Genomic DNA, 9,736 nt, shown 5'->3' on the forward strand with positions numbered 1-9,736 from the left:
TGAACACAATTTCCAAAAGTATTTAAAACTATAACACCTCCCCCTCATATTTAATATACATATCAAACCCTCATATATTTTTTCCAGATCAGCAGCACTTAGATGAGCGCTCCGCAGCGCTGCGCACCGGCGACAGACGACCCGTAAGTTCGCGCACTGGGACAAATTCTAAGTGCGCTTGCAGTACCATAACACTATCAATATTCACACACACCATTTGTTTTCAGTTAACCTGCTTACTACCGTAATAATTACTTGTTTAACTCATTACTGAATGTATTTTACAAGGTAAACTATATCTACAAACAAGAAAAATAAAAGATTAATTTGTGAGTTTAGAAAGCATAATATAGCCAATAATTTTTCTTGATTTATTGGAAGAAAAAGGGGGGGGGGGGGGGATGCTCTGCCCTCTCAAAAATATTTTTGAGGGGTGGTCGGCGTCACTGATTATTTAGCACAAGCAGTAATTTTTAGTTTCTCCTTAGATATTAGTAAATCAATTGTTTTACTTAAACAAGCCATTCTTGCTTAATGAAATTATTACCAAGTGTTTGTGACATCTGAAAATACTTCGGAGTAAATAATGTAAGCCTAATTCATGTCCAAGTGTTTCTTCGGGGAAAGTTATTGTGTACATAATTCATCAAAATCTTAAGAAAAACGTCAGCTTCACATCAATTACCACTCGTATGTTCTCGAAAACAGCATTCCCCCCCCCCTTTTTCTTTCATGTTTTTGCTGCCGCAATGACTTTTAGTCGTCTTTTTTCTCTGCACCCCCCCCCCCCCCCTTTTCCAAACGCCGCCTCTCGTTCAAATTCATTTAAATGAAAAGCTTTAAAAGCAATTTTGCCAAGAGTTAATTAGAAATGATGAAAATTATGACAAAAGTAGCAAAAGGTACCCGGTACCCGATCATTGACGCTAGGATTAACTAGCGCGCACATGAATTACAACTATCTAATACAGCGATTCTCAAGCGGTGGACTGGTGCCGGTTCGCACAAAAATTTTACCGGTTCTCAGAGATTCATGCTTGTTGAAGTTAAAGTCTTTATCTTTATTATTATCTTTATCTCTACTAATAATAAAGCTGACAGTCTCTCTGTTCGGAGGATGTCTGGATGTCTGTAGGATGTCTGTGACGCGCATAGCGCCTAAACCGTTCTGCCGATTTTCATGAAATTTGGCACAAAGTTAGTTTGTGGCATGGGGGTGTGCACTTCGAAACGATTTTTCGAAAATTCGATTTTGTTCTTTTTCTATTCCAATTTTAAGAATAAAATTATCGTAAGATCGACGAGTAATTTACGAAATTATCGTAACGTGGAACCGTTACATGGGCACAAGCCAATTGGCGAGATACGAAATTATCATAACGTGGAACTGTAACATGGGTACAAGCCAATTGGCGGAAAATTCACCATACATTATTTGTAAATATACAGGTGAATTAAAAGACCTTTTAATTTTTCTATTACGGGCAAAGCCGTGCGGGTACCACTAGTACTGAATAAAATAAATTAAAATCAAAGAAAAGAAAGAAAGTAGTGCAGCAGAGTGATATCCAAGCGAGAAAGAAAATGAAAAAAAACCATAGTTGAATAATAAGGTAAAGGCACCAGTAACAGACAATCGTAAGTTTGGATTTAAATACTGTCTGACCAAGGATTGTACGGAAAGACAAACACCGTACACCTACACACACATACACACACACAAAAACATACACACGCATACACACAACTATCCAAACATTCATGCCTGCACACAGACACAAACACATATGCCTACACACACTTACACCCCCCCCCACACACATTCATACACAGAACTACCCACACACTTATGCCAGCACACAGACACATACCCCCTACACAGAAACACACATACACCCCACACACAAACACACACACTCGTGATGGCGAAAAACATAATTTGAATTCAAAAGGTCAAAATTCAAATTACTTTTTTTTTTTTTTTTGTTATTTTTTGACTAAAACAGCCTTTTCATAGTTATAAATTACTGTATTAGAATTTGCACTTATGTTAAATCCAATGCCTCTGGGGGGGGGGGGGTGTTATCACCCCATTCGCTGCGCCACTGACTGTGACTCGTCATTCCCTTACATATTATTGAAAACTAAAGATACCAATTGAAGGGGTCCGTGGATAAAGGTGTTAACTGACAAATCATATGTTTGGAAAATTACACTTTTCACCACTTTGATTACACCTTTATCATCCAGGATCTCTGGGGATACACACAATATGAATTTCAATGTTAGCTTGCATGAAAAATATTCATTTAACACCTTCATCCATCAACAAACCCCATTTTTCAAAAAAAAAAAAAAAAACGTCAGTTAACATCTTTATCCACTGATCTGTTCAATTACATACAATTAGTAAGCAAAATCTAGTATCAATAATTACAATATAGGACAATGCGCTGAAGAAAAATGCATGTACTGTCTGACCACGGATTGTATGGAAAGACAAACATCCGGTTTATAGCTGGAAATGGACGAATCTATTATTTTTTTACCAATGTCAGCTTTTGCAGAAGCAGACTCTCATTCAGATGAGCGGAATACGCGCATCACATTTTTACTTTTCCTCCTCATTCAGATAGATTCGTCTTATCTGGATGTTTGAAAATTCCATACCATCCGTGGTTGGACAGTAATAAGAATTTTAGGCAAATAAAACCATTGTCGCTGTGACCCATGAATACGGTGCAACCATCTAGTGTTATTCAGAGTGAATTGTGTGAGCCAGTTGGTATTGTTACGTGTTCGATGGCAACTTCAAACTTCCTTTGAATGACGACACAGTTCTTGAGAAAAGCACAGGGGGCCGTGGTAGCCCGATCGGTAGAGTGTCGGATTCGGGCCGGAGGATCCTGAGTTCGAACCTCGATGGTCGATGACCCACCGTCGTCATTAAAGGGGACTGGGCGACGTTAAATATGCTCGTGGTCTCAATGTCCTCCAAGTGAAACGATACCTCTGGGGGCGCTAGCACCAGGTAGCTATTAGCTCCTGGACTAGTTCTAAATTCTCATTAACTGTTCGATCCGGTGATGCTGCTGCCATCTATCGGTATATAAAAATAATGGAGGTAAGGCACTTTGTATGCAGTCCTCGACATAAATACAGTTGTAGTCAGTTGTTCCTCTGAATAGGAATAGGAATAGGAAAAGCACAGGAGATTTATTTACAGTTGTACAGGAAGCATAGTTACAACTGCTAAATAAATCATCAGCAATTAAGCAAATATAAAATAACACCGTAAACTCAACAAACGGTAAAACACGTATTTACATCCAAATACGCAATAACACAGTGCTAAGCGCAACGAGAAACGAAACTTCACTGTTAGAGTGCGAACCAACTAACTCCTCCATTCACAAGATGCTCGGCGTTTTATACCGAGCGAAGAAACATTTAGAAAATCCTACAAAGTTCTACTAATTTCCCATATCTGCTTTTTTATTCCATTCACAAACCTTATCGTTCAGAAATGGGATGACCATATACTTCAAACGAATGTTCGAGGGTTGTATGTACATTACAAGAAACTATTTACAGGTTACGATACTAAGATAATTTTAGATGAAAGACAATGGAATAAACACCAAATTTAGCTAGATTGCAACAAATTAATTAAAAAAATAATTACTATTTACAGAATTTGTAACATTATTTACAAGGCAGTGGTGGAAGGTTATGAACAGTCAATCACGAGGTCTGCAGGTGTTTCATGTTCATTAGAATTTAATAAGGTTTTAGCAGAGCTGTGGAGTCGGAGTCGGAGTTGAACTGATTTTGGGGTAAAGTAGTCGGAGTCATTAGAAAACATGCCGATTCCGACTCCCGGTTTCTTTTTTACTTTCATTTTCACTGACTCTCCTTGCATTTTTTAAAACTGACTACCAATTTGTTCGATTACATGTGTAAAAAACTACTAATGAGAAAATAACTGCGATTATTGCAATCAGTTAGCTTGCGTGCTTACCGAACTTTCTGTAGCCGTGCCCTAGTTCGCTTGCTTTTTAATTTAACTAACAGCAACTGTCAGCAAACGGTTTTGTTGCCTAACATTTTCAAGTAATCACTTTCAAATAAAAGTAGCAATATAGTGTTTTGTTCAATCTCAGTTATAAAATAGTAAAAGGAAAGTAACAATTTAGTAAGTCGAGGCCCGTAGCTCGAATGCAAACTTTTGAGAATGTTCGGCAAATTCAAATAAGTTCTGGCGTGAAAGCACGAATCTAAAAGATCCGATGAAATAATCTAGTGTTTTTTTTTTTTTTTTTAAATTAAGATCATTTCTATGTGCTTAATTCTCCCTAAAATGTATGGAACAAAATAATTGTAAGTGATTTCTTGGTTACAACACTTAATAAATGCAGTTAATCTTAAAATCTTCATATTAAGGTTAATTCTAAAGCAGACTATAAAATTTAAATCAAAAATTTAGCAAAGAAGAAATATAGGTACACTGTCAAAAAAATCCGTCTTTTTACGCTACATTTTCCTTCATTTTTCGACGAAAAATTATCCTTTTCCGGTGAAACGAAAACTTTCTCTCAAATGGGCGCGCGCATGCGCAGTTGACATTTTTACCATTCTAAATTCTACACTTGCCGTGCCGACTGCCCGCCAAAACCAAGACCTGACAACGGCCATGTGTAAAAGTGAATGAAGTTCTGTGACCTCAAGAAGTACCTTCAATATGAATAATCTAGTTATTGGGTGAGTACTTATTTTAGAGTTTGATTCCAAAAATATGTATTGTTCCCTTTTACTGGAAAGCAGTACGTAATATAGCTTGAAAGAAAAAATGTTAATTTCGCAGATGAGTAAACGCCGCCATATTTAAATTTGTATACAAAACAAAGCTTCCATTTATATTGAGCAGGAACATAACAGGGCTTATGCAAAGCCAACAAATGTACTTTTATTTGAGTTTACTGAAAAAGGTTAGAAATAAACCTTGGGACATGTTTGGAAGTCAAATTGTGGTTGAGAGAACGATATTTCAATATTAATAGTATTTACGTAAATTGATTTTACAGTAGCGAGACAATGTTCATTTTGTAAACTTTCCATTAAGCCTTGAGAAAGGTTTTTGTTGAAAAATTTCAATTAAGCAGTGTAATTTCGTTTTAATACAAAGTTGCTTTTGTTGAAAATGATAATACAAATTCGTATGCTAGTCGAGTGATGTTCTTTTTAACCTGGACTATGAAACTTTAACTATATGAAAGAATAAATCTTCGTTTATATTACTTGAAATAATTAATAAATAAGTAGTTTGAACGAACCTTTTAAATTTCTCTATCGATGTAAAATATTTTGCTTGTGTTATGAAATTGAAAATATTCTGTTATCATAGAATTTGATTCTTATTTTCATTTTAAATTCACAGCTTCAGCTCTATAAATTTTGGGTCCCCCTGCTAAAAATCAGTCGGGCCCCTAAACGCCCAATAAGTTGCTCTGCCCGCCCCTCAAAGAGTGATTGTTTTATGTTTTTAACTGCTTCAATGTTTCTACTTAAATTTTGAATTCATTTATTTCAATGTTTTATTTATTATTATTGTTTAACAGTTTTTAACTTGTGTTTAAACGCTTCTGGGTAGCTGTGTGGAGTTTTTATCCTGATTTTTAGAAACTCATTTTACTAATAAGTTATATCAGCAAGGAAACAAGTCTCAAGGCCGTAGCCAGGATATATTTTCGGGGAGGGACATGGTCGGGGGCAAATGTGGTTCGAGACATGTAATACAGGAGAAAAATAGCTTTAAAAAAATATGTTTATTATGTTGTTTGCAAAAATTAAACTAAAATAAAATTAATTTGAATTCTGAAATTTTAAATTCAAATTATGTTTTTCGCAATCACGAGTTGCGATAGGACCCTACTCATTGGTTACTATCCCACTCACTTGTTTCTAGATACGGTTCCTGGCCCCCCAAGCCTGTCCCTCCTCTTAGACGGTTACGAGTGTATAATATGTGTAGGCTTGTGTGTGTGCATAGACCTGTGTGTATGCACGTTTGCGTGTGTGTGTCTAGGACATGGACGCCACCAATCAGGAGAAGCATCTACCGGGGGCCAGTTACGTCTGCAGAGGATGGTGGGGTTGAAAACTGAACCACATCACGGATGGTGAAATGAAAATAATTAGCAATTTTGATTGCTCAATAAAAAAATATTATCAAATAATTATTTTAATTAACAACTTAGTTGATTAATGTCTAATAATTAATTTATATTACACCAGAATTATTCATCAGATAAAAATGATATTTTTGTATAAGATCTCTCACTGCCAGGCCACTATCTGATGACTGCCCAACTCAGCAAAATAAGACTTATACGGATGTAAACACATACGGTCTATAATGCATCATACAGTGTTTATTACATGTTCGCTATTACAAATGCTTGCAAGGGGCCTCTTAGAATAACTTTCGGGCAAAAAAATAAAAAGTCACAATTAAAAAGTAATCTACAATTGACACCTCAAAAAAAAAAAAAAAAAAAAAAATGCTTAGAATAATGATTCAAATTTCTCAAAATAATGCTTTTTTTTAATGATTGATACACATTTTTTTATATTCATTTCCTTAAAAAATTATGTATTAAATTCATTAATGTAGATAACAAGTATTTAAAAGTTTGAAAGAGGAGGGGGGGGGGAGAGAATACTTAAAATTGTTTTCTTGAAAACCCAAGTAGTTAACTAAAACTAGATTCTTAAACTTGTTAATTGATAATTGAAATCTAATCAATTGCAAGAAGCAAGTTTATACAGACATAGTTGTTATTCGTAGAAATTAAAATAAATTAATAAAAAAAAATTTATTTGAATTCTGTCATCTTGAATTCAAATTATGTTTTTCGCAATCACGAGTGTGTGTTTGTATGTGTGTGTGTGTGTGGGGGGGGGGGGGTATGTGTATGTGTGTAGGCATGTGTGTTTGTGTCTGTGTGCAGTCATGAGTGTGTGGGTAGTTGTGTGTATGAGTGTTTGTGTGCGTGGGGGCGGGGTATGTGTATGTGTGTGTAAGCATATGTGTTTGTCTGTGTGCAGGCATGAATGGCAGTTGTGTGTATTTGTGTGTATGTGTAGGTGTCTGTATGCATGCGTGTGTGTATGTGTTTGTGTGTAGGGGTATGTGTGTGTATGGTGGTGTTTGTGTATGTGTTTGTGTGTGCGTGTGTGTTGGTGCGTGTATGTATGCGTGTGTATGTAGGATATGGACGCAACCTGGAGACGATTTTCGCTAGAGGAGCAGCATCGTGAGGCCGGCCGACGCGACAGGTGGTGTTGGCAGAGGGTGGTGCTGCGCCGGTGGGAAAAATGATAGCACGCCAAAAACAGTCAAATGAAAGCAATAAGCAATCAAAAAAAACATAAAGGATACAAATGTGTCAACTAGAAGGTAAAATTTTTTGCATCAAAAAACATAAATCCTTTACTTGTTAATTTATTAAAATCGACTAAAATCAAGCATTTAATCAAAAGTATTATTGGGTTAAAAATGAGTTTTGATCATGTAAATTTGTTACGTTTCTTATTGATGTTTTAAAAATGTCCTTTTCCCCTCTTTTAAAAGTCTTATTCGTAATAAGAGTCATTAACATTCTGTGATGGACCAAGTTGTAAAAAAAATAAAGACTTCTTTGAAAAAAAAATTTAAAAAATCATCCAAAAAATAAATAAATAGATCAGATATAGACATCTTTTATTTAGGTCGAATGCTTTGATTTAAAAAAAAAAGACAAAATAGCTGCTTTGATCTCCCACTTCTTTGATGCTCCAGCCGCCTTACAGGCAGCTAATTAAAAATTATTTTCAGGCTGAGTAAGAGAGTATTTGAATAGATGAAAATGGTTAAGTGAGGATAAAAACGTATGGACATAATAAAAAGTATAGGACGAAAACATAATGGGGAAAATAAACTTAAGCAAAGGAAAGTTTTAGTGATTAATTTTTAAACGGCAGCATAGTTGGAATTCAGAATCTAAAAAAATATTTATCCAAGAATTTCGGGGGAGGATTTGTCCCGACGGCCCCCACCCTATCTACGGCCCTGTGTCTCATAACTTTACATTCTTTACATTGAGTCCACCCCCCACCCCATTCCTTGCTTATGTGCTTTAGTAATATGTGATGATTTTAAATTTTTCTCACATTTGTACCAAAATATTGCAAAAATATATTGAACTATTAAAAGACTTGATCACAGTTTTTAATAATTTATTTTGTTTTTATTTATTTGGTTTCTTGGGATGTGCCCCCCCCCCCCCGGTGTTGCCTCCCCCCCTTAACAAGCGAGGGTAGGCAAGGTAATTCAAGCGAGGGTGTTTAACTATAATATTTCTAGACTTGCTGAAAATGAATAGCTGATACAAATGTCTTTTTACCGTTTTGTGATTAAGGCTTTAACAAGAGAAACTTTCTGTTTTTTAAATTTTTCATGGAAGATAGAATTAATATAATTCTTGTTTCGGTGTGCTTTCGCAGCTGGAAGCCATCAACACTTAATATCTTTTCCTCAATAACAACTAAAGATTTTTCTTGTCATAGTAAAATTGCAGTTGGAAATCAAACAGGATATTAATCTGAAATGAATTCAGTCCAAATAAATTAAATTTCATTTAGCATTATTTTTGGTTTCAAAACTTGGTTTCATAAATTTGCATGTAAAACGAATAATGCATATATGTAGGTGAAAGCTCAAATTAACGATAATTGTTTATGTAAACGAATGAAGTGATAATTGGAATAGAAATACTAATTATAAAGTTATATAGCATTTTAAATAAAAATCAAAATGTAGCTAAAACACTAAGAAAAGATCCATTTCAGCCAACAATTCCACTGTTATAAAATATTTACTATTTGTGTCAGTGATATTTTTTCAGAATGTTAAGGAAACATTTTTATGGGTTTAATATCCAGCCTCATTAGGCCATGTGTTGATTATTCCTTTTTGCATTGAAGTTCTTTGCTAGCTTTTTTTAATATTCAAATTTATGAAAAAGCCATGTAATGTAATGTTGAAACAACATCAACTGAATATATATAATTTTAGCATCATTATAGATTTTTAACCATGGACGCACTGAATACTCGATTTTAGTCTTACAACACATTGATATATTAACCTTACTGTAACTAATTCATTTAGGTATGAAACATTAACCAGAAAAATATAAGTTCATATTATCCTATCAAGTGTTCAAAAGTTGATTTAACTGCTCATTTTGTTTATAAAATAAGCTCCCGAAAACATATCTTCATTTCGTAAATAATAGAAAAGTTGATCAATAATATATGGAAGGAAACACTTAGTATGAATTAAATTTTGCAGCATTTTAATTTTTGAAGTTTTACAGTCATAGGAAATATTAAATAAAGATGTACCAAATACCGTTTTGGTAGAGTACAGAGTACTCCGCCAAGTACTAATTATGCTTTAAATGAACGAATGACATACATGTGATAAATTTTGAACTCATATTGAATAGCTATATAGACCTCCATGTAATAGTTTTCAAAACAAGTTCCAGCTAAAATTCGATTTTATTTAAAATATTATGTTTATGTCAAAAACTTAACAAAAAAGTTTTTTTTTAATTAAAAATAAATAAATAAATAAAAAATATGATTAATCAAGTTGGAATTAATATGAATCTATTATAGTTCTAATCAT

The sequence above is a fragment of the Uloborus diversus genome, chromosome 7, assembly GCF_026930045.1.
Source record: "Uloborus diversus isolate 005 chromosome 7, Udiv.v.3.1, whole genome shotgun sequence".
NCBI classification, from domain to species: domain Eukaryota; kingdom Metazoa; phylum Arthropoda; class Arachnida; order Araneae; family Uloboridae; genus Uloborus; species Uloborus diversus.